This window comes from Xenopus laevis, chromosome 2L (assembly GCF_017654675.1).
Source record: "Xenopus laevis strain J_2021 chromosome 2L, Xenopus_laevis_v10.1, whole genome shotgun sequence".
NCBI classification, from domain to species: Eukaryota; Metazoa; Chordata; class Amphibia; order Anura; family Pipidae; genus Xenopus; species Xenopus laevis.
Genome location: NC_054373.1, coordinates 138,345,147 through 138,368,970, shown reverse-complemented (window position 1 = coordinate 138,368,970; position 23,824 = coordinate 138,345,147).

Genomic DNA, 23,824 nt, shown 5'->3' with positions numbered 1-23,824 from the left:
TCTGCAAATTCACAGTGGGATTTTTACAGAACATTACCTATTTCACCAGAGTTTCCTTCACCCCCTTAGACCTGACGAATTGATAAGATGAAGCTACTTCCTCCTCAACCTTATGTCAGTGTCTTCATATCCTGTACGCCGAAAAGTCATAAAAGTTCTAAAAAAGATTTTTGTGTTAAAAAATTTTTTCCAAACATTTGAGGGGCATGCCATATTTGTTTTAGGGTGGGCTCATGTCTAGGGCATTAGAAGGTATACATTTGTCTTTATTATGCTTCCTTGGACATTTATAATATTAAGCAGCCACTTCAAGCATTTGCACCAACATCTCTAATAAATAAAAATAATAAAGATACGTATATATATATATATATATTATAAAAGATGAAGCAGCACTCGTTTTTTGCAAAAAGATATATTAAAAATTCAGTACATCTGTGTGCCCTTTATAAAGCCAAAATGAATCCCAACACAGCACAGGTATCACATATTCTAGGCAATGGAAAAGAAATTACATCACAATTACATCACCCTTAGTGTGGATCATTATCATATATACATATTCATTGATACAAAAAAAGATCATAATCACGATTTAAGCCCAGTGGATGTAAAGATTTAAGTGTATTGATCCACCACACCTCCCTTCTCTTTAATTTCAATTCTCTATTTTTTTGATACAGGTAATGTAGTATTGCCTAGATTGATACTTGAACGATGTTGCGATATACATGACTTGACCATCTGGGTGGTCTCACCTATATAGATGAGACCACACGGACATTTACACAAGTACACCGCAAACTTACAGATACAAGTGTAGTGTCCCCGTAACTGTATATGTTGCCCTATCTGTGGATGAACAAACTCTCTACCCTTGAGGACATATGGACACTGCACACACCCCAAACAGGGGAACTTGCCTTTGGACTTACCACCCCAAAATGTATGTACGTCCTTAAGTTTGGTTTTCATCAATGATGAGGTGACATGTGCCCCAATAGTCTTTCCCTGTCAATACGAGATTAGGGGTGATATACTAAATTCTTGTATTGTAGGATAAGCATTACGTAGAATATACCGGTGTTTTCGCAGCAATTTCCCAATAGCCTCACTATTTACATGGAACTGAGTGACAAAAGTTGTACGATTAGATTGTCTCACCCTATCTCGGGGATGTGCAACCTTCTGTTGAGCTTGTTGGATCACCTTCTCTGGATATCCCCTTGCTCTAAATTTATGACACATAATTTGTTCCTGTTTCTCCTTTTCTTGTTTTTCACTCACTATTCTCTGTACCCTCGAGAGTTGGCTAATGGGGGTCGATTTCTTAGTATGTGGAGGGTGCTGACTCGTATAGTGTAAGATCTGGTTTCTATCCGTTGGTTTCGTAAAAAGTGAGGTACAGATTTGGCCATCCTGACCCTTATACAGTATACTAGGACATCTAGAAAGTGGATTTTTTGGAGATCATAGGAAAGCGTAAAAGAGATAGAGGGATGTACAATGCTAGATAAGGTACTACGCACATTAATACAAGAGGTACCTTCATATATTAAGGATACAGGACACTTTCTCTGAAAATTGCAAACACTTGAAAACATGGGGGGTGATATAATTTTGGCCACATCTATTAGTGTGGCCATAATTATATCATCTAGTAAAGTTTTAATCCTTCGTTGAATCCCCAACAGAGGATCGCTGGATAAAGGTTTGTAAACCTTCCCATCTGCCAATTGTTTCTCTATTTCTGCAATATATTGTACAGTGTCCATAATGACTATTGCTAGAGGGCTTAATCGTAATATCTGTTCTCTGTGACAAATTTCTTAAAGCATCACGTTGTTGTTTAGACAAATTATGCATCACATATGGAGAATCATCCCCCACCTGACACACATTTTTTACTTCTGACATTATGTTGTTAATATATGTTTCTACAGCAGCATATGAAGTAGGTGGAACACACATACTTCTGCCATATAAACCAAATGTCTCAGTGTTCAAAGTGTTCTTATTCTCATTGGTGACCAATGGTTCTTGTGGTTTGTGAAAAGAGTATACCTTTAACCTCAATGAGTGAAAAAAGCAATATAAATCAATATCCAGTTGAAACATGTCTGTAGGTCTGTCTGGACAAAAGTTCAAACCCAGTGCTAATACCGACTCCTCTGTGTGTGTGAGCTATCTAGAAGAAATATTGTAAATGACTTGCTTATTGTCCTCTTGCTGCATCCCCGTTGAGGTTGTCTTGTCATGCCGCCTGTGTTTGATGCCTCACTGCCTCCATGGTCTCCTTGCCCTTTCTTTGGGGATTTGGCCAAAAAATCCGGTCCATATGCCCTCTCTTGCTTTGAGAAGTGAGTGTCATCACCCCTCGGCATCTGTGCATGTTCTTTCCCTTTAAAATAAGATAAGATAATTGGTTTATTTGTCTCTCACATCAGTTAACCAAGCATACAAATATCCTAATAAACTTTTAGCGCTTTTGGTGTTCTCCCTCTTTTCAATAGCGCTCCAGTTTGGTGGTTAGTTGAGCATGCACTTTTTCTAGTTCTTCAACAGAGCTGCATTGTTGTAGTTCAGCTTCAACCTTGTTTATCTCTTGCTGAACTAATTCAGGCTCCTTATTAATATATTAAAGTGTCAATAACATAATGTCATTGGAGCATCTGTCAACAATCAGCTTAAATTGGTTACAGTATTCGGCATTATTGGCAAATAATAGTAGGGCGTAGAGTTACTCGTAGTCCACGTTGTATCCATGCCTTCTTGTGGTACTCTGCTAAGGTCAGCCTATGTAGTTCCAGGTCCACCGTCCGCTTTCAGAGTGTTTCTAGTTGCCACTGGGTGTTAGTAAGCGTGGGAACTTGCAGAAACTCCGTGGGTCCGGCGAAATGTGAAAGGATTTGCGCCATTTTCGCTTCCGTGTAGGCTGAGGTTCCGTGATGTGCTCCAGCGCCATGTTATGTTCCACTTTGATTTTCCATAGCGAACAATTCAGTTCAATATAAGGTGCGCGTGGGCTACGGTGAGATATACAAAACAGGTGCCCCAGCACTCTTATCAGTATACTTGCGATAATCTTTCGGTGCTCGCTCCTATAGGAGACGTCGTCTCATCCCCATGTCATATACAGTAGTAGACAAGATGAAGCAGCACTCATTTGTTGCAAAAAGATACATTACAAATTCAGTACATCACATACTGTAGCAGCGATGTTTCGGACAATCTGTGTGCCCTTTGTCAAGCCAAAACGAATCCCAGCACAGCACATGTATCACATTTTCTAGGAAATGGAAAGGAAATGACATCACAAAAAAAAAAAAAAAAAAAAAAAAAAAAAATATATATCTATATCACCTATATGTAACTGCCCTTTTCAAATTGACCTAATTGTAAGAGCACTAAAGAAGTTTGGCTAGGCAGAAATGAACGCTAGCATTTTAGTAAATTAGCGAAATTAGTAGCGACTTTACATCTGGGGAAGAGGCGCGAAATGTGGAGGAGCCTTCGCTTGCAAAAATTCGCCCCAAAGTATTTAAGATAATGTCTTGTATAAACATATGTTTATATAATCCTAGGTTATGTACATTATATTATTTTCTATTTGCATATGCAAAGTACTTTTCCCCTTTAAACATTTTTCATTACTCTCACCCACTATGTACTGTCCCCAATATCTCCAATTCCTGAAACACATGAGGTTACATTTATCAGTGGATGTGATTTCTCATGACCTTGATTGTGACAGAAAAAAAAACCATTTTCTGCAGATTGAGAAATTTGCCTTTTTTAAAAAAAATTCTCAATCATCTCAAAACTGACAGAGAAATGCTAAATATGAGACAAATTCTGACGAGATCATGTGAGAAAAATCTAAATCTTTTTTAACTGTTTTTATAATTCTGGGTGCCTGGTATTTTCACTCTCATGTATTTGCCCATTTATAAAATATTCAATTTAGATCTTAATATAAAAGTAATATTGTACATACTTTTTTGTAACAGATTTTAAGCTTGTGTTAGAATGCCAGGCACTGAGTAGCCTAGATAATGATACACCTACTCAAATAATTACCCACTCCACATACACCTACTCCATCAAAATATACATATTGTCTTATTTGCTTTCCATACTTTTATGAAGCATTTTTTGTAATGCTGCATTTACTTTGGAAAGTAACATACTATAAAGTGTGCTTGCAACTATTATAAAGGCACTGTTTGATCTCAGTGGAGATCATACATAGATGCATACATAGGTGCTAAATTTCCAAAAGCAGTTGCAAATAGCAACCTATCCGCTTTACTGTCTGCAAAACTATTCTGAATTCTTACCTTTTGACATTACAGCCATTACATCTGATTTCTCTAGACTAATGGATGAGATAAATGTTAGCTTTTGGGGCCTACTATTGTAAATAATCATATATTTTAATACATATATAATAATACATTTTTCAAAAAGAACTGATATTTAATGAAATAAAGATGTTTTTGCTATTTAAATGATTCATATTTAATATTGTATGAAAAACTATAACCTTATAAATTGATTACCTAAATACGTATTCTATATATGAGAGATTCATTATCAGTTGTTTTATAATAGTTCTTAGGACAGGACTGAAGATAATTGATGTCATCAGTTATAATCTGCGATTTGAAATTTAATTTGTATCAAAAGATTTACTGACACTTGTGCATTAAAACAAATAATCTACCCTTCGGCCTCGTGTTTTTATATGGTCATGAAACTCCTCAGTAACTTATAATATCCTTATATTTTACAAGAGGGGGTACTTTGTTCACTATATAATACACAAAAGCCATGAATATCTTGTAAATTATATCCTTATAAACGGTGAGTACTGATGTCATCAGTTATAAACGGTGAGTTCTGATGTCATTTGTCACATGACTCACTGAAACTTGTGTATTATAATAAATAAAGTACCCCCAGTTGTAAAATATGAGGATATTAGAAGTTACCTCGGAGTTCTATGACCTGTATAAAAACACTCGGCATTCGGCCTCGTGTTTTTATATGGTCATGAAACTCCTCGGTAACTTATAATATCCTTATATTTTACAAGAGGGGGTACTTTATTCACTATATAAACAGGGCTCAGTGTTCAGTTGTATCGCTGCTTAGTGATGTTATTTCTGTCACATGATTCACTGACACTTGTGTAGTATAATAAATAATGTACTACCCTGTTGTGTAGTATAATAAATAATGTACTACCCTGTTGTAAATTCTGAGGATATTAAAAGTCACCTTAGAGTTCTATGACAAGTATAAAACCATTTGGTCTTCGGGCTTATTCCTTTATATGCTCATGGAACGTTTATGTAGCTTATTTTACCAACTGTTGGCAAGAGTGATGTTGTGTGTGTCACTCACTGAACAACTGAAAGGCTCTAACTGTAAATGGAAAAGACATGCTTGCACCACTATACAATGCATGTGTAGGGGCTGAAGGTTAATTTACCCTTTATTAAGGCAGTCCCCTAAGATTTTGGCCAGCTAAGTGGCTCCTAATATACAGTTGGGAGGGGAAGCTGTTTTACTTTCTTGGGTTAGAGTATTCTCTTGGCACTTCTGTATCTTGCCAAGCGTTGTCATTGCCTTTGGAGTATATTAATGAAAGAGTGATGTAAGAGATCACCACAGTCTGCTATAGTGAAACACCGCCTCTCTTTTAAAGGCGTATTTATCAAAGGGTGTAAGTGAAAGTTCACCCTTTGATAAATACGCCTTTATAAATCCCATAGAAATGAATAGAGAGAGGCAGTATTTCACTCTAGCGGACTGTGGTGATCTCTAACTTCAATCTTTGATAAATATATCCCATTTCTTTAAAAAGGGAAGCCAACATGTGCTTGGCCTCTTTGGATCCCACCTGTTGCAGAAGGAGGTTGGTACTTAGAGCCTGTATAGGTACTAGATTAGCTAGTAACCAGCCTCAGGCTCCGTTAAGGAGATTAGGATGATTTGATTCCATGGATGCACCACCTGCCTACCTAGGGGTAGATGTGTTACCATTTAGGTTCCACTTGGAGGGCCTTTACTTGGGATTGGACACTTCCAAGTTGACTCAATCCACACATTGATTATTGATCACCTGAAGGGGAAATGCTTCTGGGAACTTTGTGTAAAGTGAAGTCTTCTGAAATCAAAAGGTATTTACTTGTATCATGCCATATACACAGCACAGCCTAGATACCAAAAATGAGAGTTTTCATTCTCCCATAAGCATCATGGGCAGAGACATGCAAATCACTCCTTTATGTCCCTTTGGCCAACTATGCATCTAGATCTGCTGGTTTATAGCACAGACTATAAAGCCTAATGGTTCAGAGCCATATATCAAAACTCGCAGACAGCCTGTTTCAACCTTGTTAGATCTCATCAGTGCAAGATATTAGAACATGGCTTCTGAGAGGTAGGACTTGGAGAGTAGCGAAAAAGAAAATCAAACCTGTTTAGGGTGTGATGGGCTAAAATGAGCCAAAAAGCAACAGCAATTACCGTACTGCATCTGTCATTGTCCTACAAGTGATTGTTCTAGATTCCTGTGAATAAGAAGTTATCATTTGTCTTAAGAACCACCTGCACCCATTTGATTTAAGGAACCTGAGAGCTGAAGATGGCCCATTCCAAAGAGTACGAGCCGCAAGTTTATTTGTGTGTAGTAGTAATACAGCACTTTATTATTATAAGTATCGGTTTACAGATGTGATAAAACGTCTTAGTGTAAGTCATTCTTTTCAAAAACCTTTCCAAAATCATACCCCCAACCCCATTTAGTTCTTAAAATTTGTAATGTGATAACTGACTCATGAACAAAATGATGCTGTAAAATGTGAAATTGTTTCTCTTTAATATTACGGTTTTAGTCTGTGAATGGGAATTTCTTACTGTTGTTTTGTTGACACAAATTGAGGGAACAGTCCTCTGGTGATTACAAAATGACCGAATGGAAGTCTTGACAGTTTCTTTGGGAAAATGTACAACATTGAAATACTGCAGCTAAGAGAAGATTGTGAAAAACAAATCATCAGCGAAAGATAGTAGTGCCATTATTAGGGCAAGTATTTTATCTTTATATATCCACATTGCTACTGCTTCCATTATTTGTTCTACAATTCCTTTTTTCTTATATCCTCTCTTTTTGTCTTGTGTCCTGATGTTCTTATCACCTTCTGTCTTCTTATCCTCTTATCCTCTCTTTTCCATCTTTGAAATACCCAAATAGGCAGTAAAGAAAATAGACTACACAAAGGGGGTTATTTATTAAGTCTGAATGCCAAATCCTCGATAAATTCAATTATTTTTAATATAAAATCAGATTTTTTAGTGGAAAAAAACCCTCAAATTTTTCAAGATTTATTATACCCCAAGGATGGAAAAAGTCAGAATCCAAAAATCCGGCATCTCGGACCTGCCAAAGTATATATAAGTCAATGGGAGAGGTCCCTATTCTATTTGAAAGTTTCTGTGGTCTGCACTAAAATTAGCCCGAAAATCTGGCTAAATCGGACTATTTCGGACTTTTCAGGTGAAAATCTGAAAGATTCGGGCAGGAGCCTGAAAAAATGGAATGTTTTGGAAAACAATTTCAGAAAAAATGGCAAGATTTGGGTTTTCAGTTGATTGTATCGAGTTTGCCCCCCAATCCGATTAAATTGTGCTTTTTTAATAATAAATACGTTTCAATCGTGGATTATAGTTTGGTCGGGCTTTTTCTGTTTCATAAACCATAAGACATTTAAAATTTACATTGTGCTTTCTACCTATTCAAACTTTCTGACAGAGTAATTACACCTCTATTGATGTGATGCTCTTGTATTGCTTTGTTTTACAGTGTACAGGATGACACTCTTTGTTGGACCTCTAGATTGATATTTGCAGTTATCTTGTTTAGAGACATAACTCTTTTGTACACTAAAGTGCTTTCAGGTTGTGACTTACTTCCCTTGTAACCAGGCCCGGACTGATAACCTGCCTATTCGGGCAAATGCCCGAGGGGCCGCTCTGTCCTGTGTTTAAATGGGCTGCCTGATGCAGCACTGCAATCATTAAACACTGCGCCCGTTTTTCTAAGCTGCAGGCATTTTATTTTTTTGGACTGCCCTGCTGCTCAGACTGAGGGCAAAGCACAGGGCCGGCAGACCACTCACTCTAGGACCCAGGAGCAGCTTTTCCTTCCTGCACTTCTGTACAGAAGTTTGCCCCGATCGTCTTCCATCTGAGGCCCGCCTCCTGCTGGTGATCTTCCTTTGTCAGGGGAGAGCAAACGAGCTCCAGAAAAGCAGAACAGCCAAAGAGCTGCAGGCACCCTCACATTGATCTGACCTGCCCACTATTCCACTGTCTATTTAACTCTGGGCTCTGGAAAAACTGGGTAAGTTAGTGGCTGGTTTATGTTTTTACCTATTGTATGTATATGACATGTTTGTGTGAAAAAAATAAAAAACACTTTGGAAAAAAAAAAGTTTGTGGCTGACTGCTTTCCAGATTCCCCCTCTGCCCTCAACCCCCCCCCCACACCTAAACTGTATGCAGGGAGAATAGTGGTTAGAACTATAGAATTTTTCTCAAACTACTGTATCTGACAGTGTTAATTTACTCTTCCACTTTCCCAAGCACTGCCTTTCTGTATGTGTGTGTGTGTTTATGTATGTAGTTGCTGTACCATGTTAGCCTGTAAAATATGTATGCGTGTATATGTATACTGTGTATATATATATATATATAGTTCAAAAGGACCCGCACTCCATGGTTAGTGAACCATCAATATTTTATTTCTCAAACTTGTGCATCCAACGTTTCGGGCCACATTAGGGCCTTTATCAAGGACGTTGATCTTACATGGAGTGCAGGTCCTTTTTAACTATACATAATGCTTTGACCCTGCACCCTCACTAATGGAAGACTGGTTTGGAGTGCAAGCGTTTAATTTGTGATATATATATATATATATATATATATATATATATATATATATATATATATATATATATATATATATATATACCAATTATTCTGAGACCAGCACTCCCTGTTATAAAAGTCAATTGTTTTATTGTTACATCGTATCAATGCCCGACGTTTCAACCCTATTGGGAACTTTTTCAATATCCTTGAAAAAGGTCCCAACAGGGACCGAAACGTCGGGCATTGATACGATGTAACAATAAAACGATTGACTTTTATAACAGGGAGTGCTGGTCTGAGAATAATTGGTGTATACATAATTACCGTGCACCCCTCCCTTTACTGAAATTATTTGCCTTGGAGTGCGGATACTCACCTGGAAGTGTGTGTATATATATATATAATATGTGTGTGTATAAGTAAAAGGCCAGCACACATTTATGCGTGGGCTGCTTTGATTTTTTTTGTCAGGGCTGATTTTTACTCCCAGTCCGGCCCTGCTTGTAACTCTAAGGACAGGGTTACACTGCCATAGTTCCACTTTAGTTTACCCCAGTTCTTGCCTTTATTGACATCAGGCTGGAACACCAGCTGACAACTTGGGGGCTCCATGGGGCCAGTCACAAGTCTGGGTACATTGAGAAGAAGGCCTTTTTCTTCCAAGTTATTCCAAATGAATGATATTTTCAAGCCTTAAAAAAACAAAAATGAAACACAATTTATTTTATTACAAACTTCATTTATGAAATAATTGAGTACAACCTCAGCAATGAGGGTGTTTTATGGCCAACATGACCATTCTTTAGAAGCACTGAAGACAAATTAATAAAGCTTGTAGGATTTTGATGTACATGTGTGTATTTATTGGTTTACCCCATGTGTATTGTGGAAACTTGTTTGTGTGTTTGATCTCCCTTGCCAGAGCAGATCTGAATATCACAGTGAGACCTTTTGTCTTTTTCAATCATGTAAGCTCCTTCAGTTGTGTTCATAAGTTTATGAATGCAATTACAAACATTAATAGTCTGCAGGGGAAAGGACATTGTTGAGCCACCTTCAGGGGAGTAAAGGTGGAACAGATGTCTAGTGCTTGGTCGACTTGTATGGCTCGGTAGCATAAACTTGTGTGACTTGTGTAACTTATGTAGAAACTTGCATATCTGATGTAAAAACTTCAGTAACTTACTAATTAAGTAGTTAAGCCAATATATGTGTTCATATTTTTAGGTCATTCACCCAAACAGATCAGCCACATATTGTAGGCTTGGGTCACACACTGGTATGCAGCTAATAATACCCACCAAACACCTATGAACCAATAGCAGGTTCTGGCATCCGAACTTGTCCATGTGTAAAGACCAACTGTGATCTCATAGAATCTAATAGACTGTTGATTCTTCTTTCTGAGGAGTGTCATAATCAACCACAGTCAGACTGTTCTGAAACAAAGAAAGAAGAATCAACAGTCTATTAGATTCTATGAGATCACAGTTGGTCTTTACACATGGACAAGTTCGGATGCCAGAACCTGCTATTGTAATGATATATTACATTTCTGTTTAGATATTGTTACAAGTTGGATCCTTATATATGTGGATTATATATATATATATATATATATATATATATATATATATATATATATATATATATATAAGGATCCAACTTGTAACAATATCTAAACAGAAATGTAATATATCATTACAATTGTGAGAACCCTCATGTTCAATAGAAGGCATTAGATTTAACCCTGGAAAAGCACAAGAGCAAACAGGAGTGTAAAAGTGTTGTCCTTAGTGTCAGGGGTCTGGCTGCACAATACAATAAGTAGTTACGATCATCCCCACTAAAAAGCTTTTGATACAGGTTGAATCAATTATAATATGTAAGAGAACCTTTGTATTTGCTGAACTGTAGTTTCTCTAGATGACTTATCTGCTTGGCTAATGTGTTTAGCTAATTAAATAAGAGTATCACACAGGTTTCCAAGCAAAGAAACAGGCAATTTATGTAAGTAGGTATTGAATGGCACATTCAAAGAAAGAAAATTACAGGTACAGACACATATCCCTGGCTTCTATCAGGAATAATAACTATGTGGGTATTAATGGCGAGAATGCAGCACACTGTGCATGTAATGTATGTTGCAAGGTCAAGAACATCTTTTAATCCTTTTCATTTGGTACCCAAGGATTGTGTCTATTGTGCACTGTATCCATCACCCATCATCAAATGAACTGTAATAGTTATGTTAACATAATCGCTTTTATAAAGGACAATGAAGGAAGATAAACATCCCAATAACAGTAAGCAATGTGCTCACTGCAGTCTTTTTTTAATGCCATTATGACTGGTGGTGAGAGAGAGGGATACTTATTAAACATACTTTACCATTGTTGAAAGCATTATATTAGTAAAATGAATTGTGAAAACTGAATGAAAATATAATTCATTTGAGCTCTCAATAGAAAGGTATCCATTACACGTAAACCTGTTCTCCAGAAAGATCCAAATTAAGGATAGACTACATTTAATCCCAATGATTTCCTTTTCCTCCATAATAATAAAACAGTAGCTTGTACTTGATCCAAACTAAGTTACAACTAATCCTTATTGAAGGCAAACCAGCATATTGTGTTTAAATTGTTTTGTAGTAGACTTAAGGTATGAAGATCCAAATTACGGAAAGATCTTTTATCCAGAAACCCCCCTGAGCATTCTGGATAACAGATCCCATACCTGTATAATGAAGTGCTTTGTGATGATAAGGTGTTCCTCCAATAAAAAAGTCCTGCTGCTCCCATAAGCACCATAAAGAGAATCCGTGATTTATAATCTGTGATGTTTTTATAATGTATATAAACATTATATGTAAATCCATTATGCAGAAAGCTCCAAAATATGGTATTGACATTTGTCCCAAAACTCTCTGGAATAATAAAACTGTACCTTGTCCTTAATGGTAATAAAAGATACCCATTAATGTACCAATAATGTTGTAGGAAGTGAAGTACTGTACAAACAAAGGTAGTAGTAGTAGGGGCAAATTCCCTAAGATGCGAAAATTCGACAGCAACGGCTTCACAGCCATCGCAACACTTCGCCAGGCGTAAATTCGCTAGGACAAAGCCAATTCCCTAATGTGTGAAGTTGCGTCCAGGGCGCCAAAGGCTGGCGAATTTTCTCTAGCGTTACTTCTACAATCAAAGCGAAGATACGCTAGCATTGCCTAATTTGCATACGGTGGGAAATTATAAAGTTGAATGGACGTATATGTTGCAGCAAATACATTACATTACACAAGTCCAGGGAACCTTAATAAATAAAATAGAGTTGTTATAATGTCCTACACATGAGCCCACTGTATAGTTTATGTTTCATATGTTAGAAAATGTAGGGGGGAACTCGGTTACCCCCAAAAAAAGGAAAAGACTCCAGCGTTTTTTGGGACTTAGAAAAATTTTGCACTAAAAATTGAGGAAGTCCTATGCACTCCATTGTACTTCGCCTGGACTGAGCTGGTGAAGGCAAGTCTGGCGAATGAGGTAACCTTCAGTAAAATCCACATCTTAGTGAATTTGCGGAGTTATGTCTGTTCGCAAGAGCGAAAATTCGCCTGGCGTTAGAGTGCGAATCAACACTAGCGTCAATCTCCTTCGCTAGCAAAGTGATGCCTGCGCCCATTAGGGAATCTGCGAAGTTGACGTCACTCTGGCGAATTTTCACTTGCGTTAGTCATTTCGCCCTTTAAGGAATCTGCCCCATAAATGGAACAGATCAGAAAGCATTGGATGGGTTAATGATGATTCAAAATATAACCAAAATCAAAATGACCTTAGAGACCACTGCATTCTGTCTGCTTTCCAGCAGGTGGTGCTGTTAGAAGAGCATTCATTTATGCGCCTTTCCTGAACAAGGCCTTTCTTTATTTCTGCTTCTTTTTTATTTTGTGTCGTCACCAAGTCACTTGAGTTAGTTTATAAGCAGAATAGTAGAACTGCTTTTATACTTTTCCTTATTGCATCTTTTTGTTGGTCTTGCCTCCCTTATAGCCTATTTTTATCCTTTCATTCTACTGGTGTTTTTCCTTGTCATTAGATTTATCCTCTAAATTTGTCTCCTAAATACCCATGTTCTATGCTTGTTCCAGGTTGGGCATGGTATTTATCTTTCACATTATAACAAAAGGAAGAAATATTGGTTTGTGGTGAACAGGCAGCTCTCAGTAGTATAGGATCCTCAATTGTATTCATACACACCGACCATTAAATCTTACAAAGAAAAAGAGAGCACACAAGGGAAAACTCCCATGGTGTATCAACAAGTCATTAAAGGATTCTAAGTTAGCTGTTACCAATTAGCAGGGAGTACAATTTTGCAAGTAAGGGTCTACCGCTGTGCTCCCTATATACAGACAGACTCAGGGGTCCGTTTACTAAAGTGCGTTAAAAATATTCGCACAATATATAGACAGAATTTTCGCCAAATATGTTATCGCCAGTTTACTAACCTGCGGTAAATATAAATTTGCGAATTTTCTTGCGCAAGAATAATTGTTTGCCAGTTATCGCATTTGCTGAAAATAACGCTACGTACACATTAACGCATGGTTTACTAAACAGCGAAATGTGCTAAAGACAAAATTAACGCCAGAATATTCGCAAACTTTTACCGCCACATATGAAGTGGCGTAAAAGTATTTTTTCTGCCAGAAAATTCTCAAGGGGCAGGAAATATCCCATAATAATGTTTTTTTTTTACCCATCATTCTTTGCTGACAGGAGAGAGATCTGTAGCTATTGCTGACAGGATGTTTTGGCTTCTGCTTCTATCTGGTGCAACAGCAGCAGTTTCAGCTCAGAGTCGTATTATTGGCAGTGGCATCACAGTCCAAGGATTCGTCAGCCTCTACACTTTTTGGTTTCATTGGGATTGGCTACATTAAACTGTGCATTTCTATGAAGCAAAGAGATTGACTGGTATCATTTCCTATGATTCTATTGGCAGAAGAGTTTATATGATGCAGACATGTTTGATTGGTATTACTCTGGTGATGTTGTTGGATGGTATAATCATCAGTCAATAAAGTTTATAAGTTTTGAAGATGCATTTCTGGCCATAAATGTCACAGTAAAAATTGCCATAATAACCGCCATAAAACAAGACTATTTTATAGCATAAATATTCGCAAAAACGTAATTTTTCGCCAGAAAATTCGCAACTCGCTAAAATTACCGCTAACGTAAGCTGGTTCCTTAACGTAGTTACCGCAAGTGATCGCAATGACTTCTGAGCGCATCGCTGTTTAGTAAACTTAGTCGCTGCGAATATTCTGGCGTAAAAATATTCTCAGCGATAACATGCGGAAACTTAAAGTCAGATTTACCGCACTTTAGTAAACGGACCCCTCAATGTTAAAAATCACTCATCAACAACCAGCTTGTTTCCACTGCAATCCCACCATTATTTCACTCAAGTGTTGCAAAGAAAAAAAGCATAAAGGGTTTGATCATGCATTAATCCTTTTATTGTTACATAAATAGTTAAAAACAGACATCTACTCAATTAATATAGAGGCAATACAAGCAGCGAGAATATGAATCATTTCTATTTGTAGAATGTAAATAGGTAGAATTTTTGGGGTGGTATTGGACAGGCATAGCTGGGAAAGGTGTCAGATTTGGGTGCAGTTGGTGGAATGTTGGGAGGGTATGATAGTTCATCTAAAGCAAGCATTTCTTTTTACAATAGTTAGTAACTCCGTAACCATATTTTATTGATGTACAATTTTCATATTGACTGTGAAGTTATACGTAAATGTCTTAATGACTCATTTACTAATGCTAGTGGAAAGCACGCAACTATGTCCATTATCAATATGACACACAAGGTGACAATGATATTACAGGCACTTGCATCTGCACGCTCCTCTATGTGCTAAATGCTGTTTGTGTCTGCAGAAGGAACAAAGTGAAAAATAAAAAGAGACACAGAAACAAAGGATCCCAGATATTAATACTAGAGGAGGTGTTACTCCAGGTCTCCCTGTGAGTTATGTATACCTTTTTTTTACCAAATACAGTGCACATCAATGACAATTTTGGTGCTGGAAATAACACAATCCACACACGAAAGTGGATGCTGATTTGATGCATCAGTAAATTTGCAGAGCATGCTACATATCAGGAGCCTGCAATTATATTGGAATTCAATAGATACACACTGAGGGTAAAAAACACATTGCACTTGTGCGAGTAAATGAGCCCTATAGTTTTCCAATATGTGGGGCTGGTTCTCTTGAGGCCCCTGTCTGATGCTGAAATAAGGGGGACATTTAGAGGTGAATGCTAATTTGCTCATGGGATCATTGCTAGGTCACCGTTCATTTTGATGAGTATTTTTAGATAAAGTGAGTTCTGATCGGCTGGACCAAGAAGACCAAGCAGCATATGAAAAACAAATATATACATATATAAAATCTGTTGAAAACAGAATGCACACACATAGCAATATATTTTCATATATATCAGCAGCACTCTCTTGCAAATGGAATAGATTACGGAGGGCCTGTGAAGAAGATAATGAAGGCCTGTACAGGCTGGTACATTTAGATGTGTGAAATACTTGTTCAGATAAATCTGATCTTTAATACTTACAAGGAAATGGTATGTAAAAAAAAATCAGCAGGAATAAATTATCTTCTTTGATTGTGCTGCATAAATAAAGTAACCAAGCCTAATGATTGCAAGGGTGTTCTACTCTAATAATAAACATAGTCTTTCTATAATTATATTACTGAATTTTAATATGACAAAACAGGACTGTTCTTCCATAAGAACATGGTTATTTCTTTCTGTATGACTATATCATGCTGAACCTTTAGGTTCACAGGCAAATACTCCCCCCCATCCCAAATTATGGAGTCAGGGTCCATAGTTAATTCCCAAGCTTAAAAAAGACATGGCTATTCTGTCGCAAGAGGTTCTCAATCTACTAGTGTGGAGGTCCTGTTCATGTGAGAAGATAAAGAGATTGAATCAACTGCAGGGAAAATTCTTTTGACTTCCTAGAAGTCTATTTACATTTCAGACATTTGCAGAGCAAACCCAACCCTATTATTGCCTGCAATTCTGTAATTACAATAAAGTGCACACAAATCCACAAGTTCCATCACAATGCAACTAATGCTCTACTGCTCCTCACTTCTACAATACATTGCCATGCAGTTTTAGAATGGGCATAAATTCACTGTCATGTGGGGTGGTAACATATATAGTAAATCTGATGCTTCATAAAAAGATCTCTACTTGTCATATTAATCTTGTATATTTTAATGCCCTCTCTGTTCTGAAAGCCATTGGCAGGTCCACCAGTACTTGCAGTAATGTATTTATGAGGGAATGTTGGGTGGAGGTATGCAGGTGACCATTCTCCTGTTTTCAAACTTCAGATAAAGAATTCTTCAATTTTCTCTGATTTGTTTCTCCCTGACTAGTGGAGTTCCTTGTAGTTATGGCTAACTAAGATAGCATAAATCCTTGTTTAAATGTTATTTTTATTAGGCTTATACAATTTTGTTCATATAATACAATTACCTTTTACTGTTGCAAGAAGATTGACAGATACCAAGCCTAGGTGGACCATGAAAAAAATATCAGGGTCAGCATCTGCCCCAGCCCATACTGAAATATAAACAATATGTACAGGGTTACATTTTTGGTTGTGGAGGCTAGAAATAGAGGGCTTTCTACTGGAGAGTGTATAGTATGAATATACTGTACAGCAGTCGGTTTCTTTTTGAGGAGGCTAAGCCTTTCCAAATCCTCCTCTGTATCTTACCAGTCCCAATCATGCATGAGATTCTGAATCTTTAAAAGCATCTATACTTGTAGCTGCTCAAAGGATTTATTCTGTAGATTGGAGGTTTCCCCAATCAGAAGAATCTCTACAAAGGTTTCAATTAGTAAATGGCAATTTTGTATCTGTTTTGGAACTTGGAAGTATCAGTAGCTCCTCCCCCCCAACACAGATTTCTGCCATAGTCATAAGTCCCAAACTACACTGTTATTTAAGGTTACACCAGTGATTTGGCATCTACAAAATATTCTTAATATGATTTGCAATCTAACATTTCTAAGCAATGTCTGCTCCATATATCTTTAAAGCCTATGCAAGGAAACTTTTTTTACGATTTAATAAAGCAAGGCCCTTCTTGCTGTTAAATGGTAAGAGACTCTTAAAGCTTCAGTATTGCCCAAATTGCTTAAAATGGAAAAAAACAAAGGCAGTTATGTAAACGATCAGGAGATTTTGGCACACTGCTCTCATTTTATCTGAAGGGTTACAACCCTTTAATAAACTCTTCCAACGCTGGCAATAAAACATCCTTTGCTCCAGCTTCAGTCAATATTCACTTGTCTCCTGCACTGTCCTAAGAAGGAAAAGTTCATTAGACAAATCCATTTATTGACCCTGTAAATATTTGAACATCTGAGACTTGTGTTTTCTAAGGTAAATAAATACAATTTGTCAGAGCTTTCGTTATTGGTTAAATGGTTATACAGTGCACAGGTGAAGCCAAAGGCAGGGCACTCTGATTGGTTGTACTGCGATGGTGCACATTTTTTCCATTTTCTTGTTCTACTTTAACGGTGGCTCAATCAGTGACATAAGTAGATGTTACTGGGCCCCACAGCAAATAAATTTTAGGCCCCCCAACATATCCAGAGGTTGCCCTGTTTCACCAATATATGTTGAAATTGCCCACAGTTTCGGCCTCATGGGACCCCCTATGCCTCCTAGGCCCCCCTGCACCCACAGGGTCTGCTTCCTCTGTAGTTAAGCCCCAGGGCTCAATTATTCATTACTTTTTTCTTCTTAAAAAAGTTTTATAGTAAAAAGAAAACAGCAGTATTTACAGAATAATTATGTAAAAGCAATGATAATAACTAGGTTTAGAGTCTAATATAGTCCATCGGAGCATCACAGTTCACAGTCTGTCCCCTTACAGGTTCCCAGTGAATAGAAATTGCAACATGAATGCTAAGACTAATTAGGGCTATATTGCTGCAGTCAGAGGGAGTTGGATCTGTTGCCTATAAACTATCTTAAATTGCAGCAAACTACTTATCAAAGGGGGAAATGATTTTTCAAATTCAAAATTCAAATCAAATTTGGACTATTCCCTAGTCGAAGTACACAAAAATTAGCTCTAAATTCTAATTTTAACTTCGACCTTTGATAAATCTGCACCTAAAAGTGGAAGACCCCAAAATATGCCCCAAAAATGTGCCACTCATGACAAAGTAGAAGAAACCACACAGTATTTCTAAAAATAAAATGGAGATAAGAATGAAAGCAATCAAGGTTAGGTTAGGTTTGAAACCTAGAGTTTTTCAAAGAAGAAGTTACATTTCCAACTGCTTTGAAGTCTGGATATGACTTCAATTTAAATTAACATGAATTGTTAAAGCTAAAGAAAATCCTTAACTTGTATAAATTGCTTTTCAGTATAATCACCAAACATGTGAACAGAGGAAATGTAAGAAAGATAGGTCTTGATGATGTGTAGGCTATTGTGAAAAATGAAAGCCCAGGGCAGGAGAAACATGGACCTTAGAAAAGGGCAGGAGAAACATCCAATATCTCAGGAACAAGGATGGACTAAGGGCTGCAGAAATGGTAGAGGAGAGCAGAGCACAAAATTGCAGTGCAACAGATTTAGTTGACAGGGTATCGGATCCGGTATCTGTAAACATGTTATCCAGAAAGCTCCAAATTATAAAAAGGCCATCTGTGCTTGACTCCATATTAAGCAAATAATTCAGCAATGATTTCCCTTTTCTCTGTAATAATAAAATAGTACCTGGTACTTGATCCCAAGTAAAATATAACAAATCCTTATTAATAGCAAAATAATTCTATCCTGTTATTATAATTAATGTTTAAATCATTTTTTAGTAGACTTAAGATATAGAGATCACAATTACGTAAGGATCCCTAATCCAGAAAACCCCAGGTCCTGAGCATTTTGGATAACAGATTCCATACCTGTATTAGCCAAGGAGTTTGTCCCTTAGGTATCCTTTTATAAAACATGCTGGGGAAACGATGACAAATATGGCTTTTATGGGTTAGAAAATAACTAAAACAGATTATATCTTGGATGTTAAAGTAAAATGATGGTAGTTGCTTAATTTGTGTTAAAATGTGACATTTAATTTTACAGGTTTCCAATCCTTTTTATGTTGATCAAATAAATGGTAATGTAAGCTGGAAAAAAAAATCAATTTAGCTTAATTCATTTACCATAACTACATAATGTTAATAGATGTGATCACATCTAGTTCAATGAAGGTGCCAGTGGTGAGGATTAATTGCAACATGTTCTTTATTACTTTACTTTTCAATAGAAAATCTATTTGAGAGACGGACTACGCAAACACAACTCAGCCTATAATTCAGGTAGAACAGCAAGACATGAAGCAAAGAGTATTGCATTTTTTAATAATGAATTTGACTTTAGAGCGTGTATGCATACTAATATCGGCCCTTGTATCGGTTCTGTAATATTCAATAAACTAAAGGGTATCATTCCTTACAATAGGGATGCCGCGGTGCTGGTGTCAAAATTGATATCAATTCACAAAACTGATACAATATTCAAGATTCACAACTGTGTTTAATCATTTTCTCTCTGCTTCACATTAAATAATAATTTGTATCAAACAAAGGGGCATTAGCACGAACATTGTTTTGTTTTTGTCCGATGTGTCCTTTATAGTGCAGAGAGGTTCTAGCAGGAGCAGGGGGCCCGGCAAGCTCTTGTTATGCCCCTGCCCTGCCTTTACTGATTAAATATTTTCCGGGAAGGCCATTTCATGCATTCAATTGCCATTTCTGTAAAGAAGTATTTTTTCATCTTATCTGTCACTATTCCTTCCTCCTAATTCATGTTGTGTCTGCTAGCTCTTCTGCTCCCTAAAGTGCTATTCTCATTCTAAGTTGTGCATATAATAGAATAAACCTGCAGAAGAGGGTTTGTAGAGCAAGATCATATTCTAAGCATCACATAGAACATGAAAATCTTCCTGAGTGTGTGGAATTCATAGGGGTCTGCTTGCATTCCACAGCAGTGTATTCATGAGCCACTGACTAGTCATCCCCCTCATAGACACCCCCTCCTGCCCCTTACTCTTCCACTATGTGTCATTCAGATGCAATTTAGAAGTGCCAAGGGCATAGGCCACAAGCTCTGTACAAGGGTGTAACTACAGAAAAAGCAGACCCTGTGGTTGCAGGGGGGTCAGTAAGACCCTAATTAATGAGTGATTTTAATATATGTTGGTTTAGGTCAACTTACCCATGTTTTGGGGCCCTATATTGAATTTGCTGTGGGCCCAGTAACATTTGAGTTTCAATGTATCAACATCTTCCCTAGTGCTAATGGTCAGGATATAAATAAAGAAGCCTGTGGAATAATTGCCTAAGGCAAAGAGAAGCTGCAAAAACTTGCAGAAAATGGCTTTATGAAAGCGCATACCCCTTTTTTTTTTTTTTTTTTAAAGCTAGACCATTCATTGGCTCTCCTGTCAGTACATTTCAGTGAAGGACAAGAGGGAAACCGTAGGAAGCTGAAGGAAGGTTATCACAAAGAGCCACAGAAAATAAAATAAATGATGTGGCTTTGAGAAATGAATGAAGTTATGAAGACCACGCAGTACTGTGCAGGACAAGCAAGGACACAGCAAGAAAGAAAGAAAAAATACTTAGCAACATAGTTATCAAAATCTCAGGTCTTCAATCCATATAAAATATGATCACAACTAGCATTTAATATTTATGAAATGGCTTAACTGGTGTTTTGTTTGTTCTCTTTTATTTTTCATTTTGCAGTGCAAAATACCTCTTGGAAAAAACCAATAACTAGAAAACCCCATCTTTGTGTGATTGACATGGCTTGTGGACATGACTTTTAATGACCATATGGAAGAGAGTGTCTATAAACTGATACAGTTATACTATATTGTACATCAGCCTGTGAAAATGCTCTAAAAGGAAAAATGCTATACAAGTTGTCTACACCTGAAAAAAGCAAAAAACATAGAGAAAAAAACATTGAGGGTTATGTAATAAAAGGCACTAAGTTTGCCATGGGGTAGAAACTCATAGCAACCAATCAGCAGGTAGCATTAACTGGTCACTTTTTTAAAAGCAAACATCTTATTGGTTGCTATGGGTTACTGCTCCTGGGCAAATTTAGTGCATTTTATCACGTATTGTATTCAAAACCCAATATGCAATTGATCATGCCAGGACTGGTAATCTGTCAATTCTGGGAAAAGCCAGAGGCAGTCACTATGGGTGACTATGTATTTCAAATGCCAGGGCCTGTTTTGAACCCCAGCCTGGACCTACGGTGATAATTCACTGGCGGAAGAACCGATGGCTTAAAAAAAAATTAATACCCATTAATGCATTTGGACCAAATAATCACACGTATAAAAGTTGTTGCTCATGTCAAAATTGAAGCACGTCAAAGTTATTTCGACGCCCATTGACTTCAATGCGTTTCGCAAATTTTTCACTGTTTCGCGAAACGGGACAGATTCGCCCATCACTAGCCATCATTCTTGAAAGACCTGGGGGTATACTGTATTTATCAAAAAGTGAATTTAGAGATCACAACAGTCTTCTAGAGTGAAATTCCGCCACTCATTTCCATGGGATTTTTAAAAGAGTATTTATCAATGAGTAAAAGTTCATCCTTTGATAAATATGCCTTTTAAAATTCCATCGAAATTAATGGAGAGTGGCGGAATTTCACTCTAGAGGACTGTGGTGATCTCTAAATTCACTTTTTGATAAATATACCCCCTGGAGTAGCAGCATGTAATTATCCAGACACAATTTCTAAAGGGCAACTTGCACCCACTGGGCCTTGCTAAGAGAAGCACATTGCTGCTTGACTATTAGTTCACCCATCCAAAATCTTATGCCAGGCTAGAGAGGCCTTTCTTATTTCCCAGCCCTTGTTTATAAGCTCCAGGTTTTAGGATCACCCACTGTCCCAGAAACTTCCAAAGGTTTCCTAACCAGTCACAATGTTAAGGGTTGGTGCCCCCTGGTGACAAACCAAGAATCTGCAATTAACCATAACAAATATGCAAAAAAGACAGTTTTCTTTACTTTTACGTGAATGTGCTGCCTATCTAACTTTAATGTGCATTTCCCACATTTATATTAAAGGGGATGTTCACCTTTAAATTAACTTTTAGGGGCATATTTATTATGCTGTGTAAAACGAAAATCACCGTTATAACGGTGTAAAAAGCTGTATAAAATAAATGGCAAATTTATCAAGGTGTGTGTGCCGCCGTTATTCTACATTTCTTTCGGCGCAAGTCACTTGTGTAAACATTTGGAACCATTTTTACACCTGGTGATGTGTGGTGTATTATTCATTTGTTTTTTACACAGCGTATATGTATTATGCCAAGGATAAGGGGGTTGCGGACACCGCCAGCTGGTATCAGTAAATGTGAACCGGAACGTATTAAAACAAATCCATCTTTATTAAACAATTTAAAAATAATTTAAAAATAGCAGGCAGGGGAAAGGAGAACAGGCTTAAATGTATTATGCCCCCTAGTATGATGTAGAGAGAGTCACCGGAGCCAATTTGCAGTTGGTTTTCATTTTTTATTATTTGTGTTTTTTGACTTATTTGTCTTTTTATTCAGCAGCTCTCCAGCTTGCAATTTCAGCAATCTGGTTGCTAGTATCCAAATCACCTAGCAACCATGCATTGATTTGAATGACAGACTGGACTATGAATAGGAGAAAGTCTGAATAGAAAGATGAGTAATAAAAAGTAGCAATAATAATAAATTTGTATAGCCTTACAATTTGTTTTTTAGATGGGGCCTCCATTTGAACGCTGGAAAGAGACAGATAAGGAAGGCAAATAATTCAAAAACTATAAAAAAAGAATCCCAAAGTTGCTCAGAATTAGCTTCTCTATATACTGAAAGTTAATTTAAAGGTGTATCACCCCTTTAAAGAGATAGTTAACATTAAAACTAGACATGATGAAGACAATTTATAACTGGACTTATTTTTGTAATTTCTCAGGTTTTTAAAATGATTATTCCTTATGTTCAGCATCGCTCCAACTTGGAATTTTAACAGCCATCTTTTTCTAGCAGCCAGGCCGTGTGGAAGCCAGAACAGAAGATGGATAGAAGTGGGCCTGAATAGAGATAATTAATACAAAAAGAAGAAAACGTTAACAATAAAAATGTCGCTTTACAGAGAATGTGTGGGAACCAGATAGCATAAGTGTAAGAGCCAGGCAGCATTTTAAACTGCAAACTAAATAAAGAGGCAGCATAGGGAGGCACATAATTTAATAACCATAAAAAAAGGACAATCAAAATTAGGACTGCGCCTGAATTAAACTATTTTAAGAACTTATAAAAAATTTGAATGTTTTAGAATGTGGGCAAATGCACTACGAATGGCATAGAAAATTACTGACAAATACTATATAATATTATTTCCTGGTTTCCAATAAATATAAGGCACTACCCTGAAGTACAGATTCGGGATAGCAGCAAATATCTCTAGGATTTAGAATCAGGTGTTAATATACCACTGTTTGACGTCAGCTGGGAAATATTGCTGATTACACGCTCAAAAGCCATAGTTTTCTCTCTGTGAACATGATTAAATAAGGGAAATACTACCATTAAAATGTGTGGCTTATATTGCTTTACATAAGCTTATTTAATGCATCAATTGGCCCATACTCCACTGCTGACAGGCGTTATTAGTAATTTTGCTCTCACAGTTATACATAAGCTACATGCGGAATGCC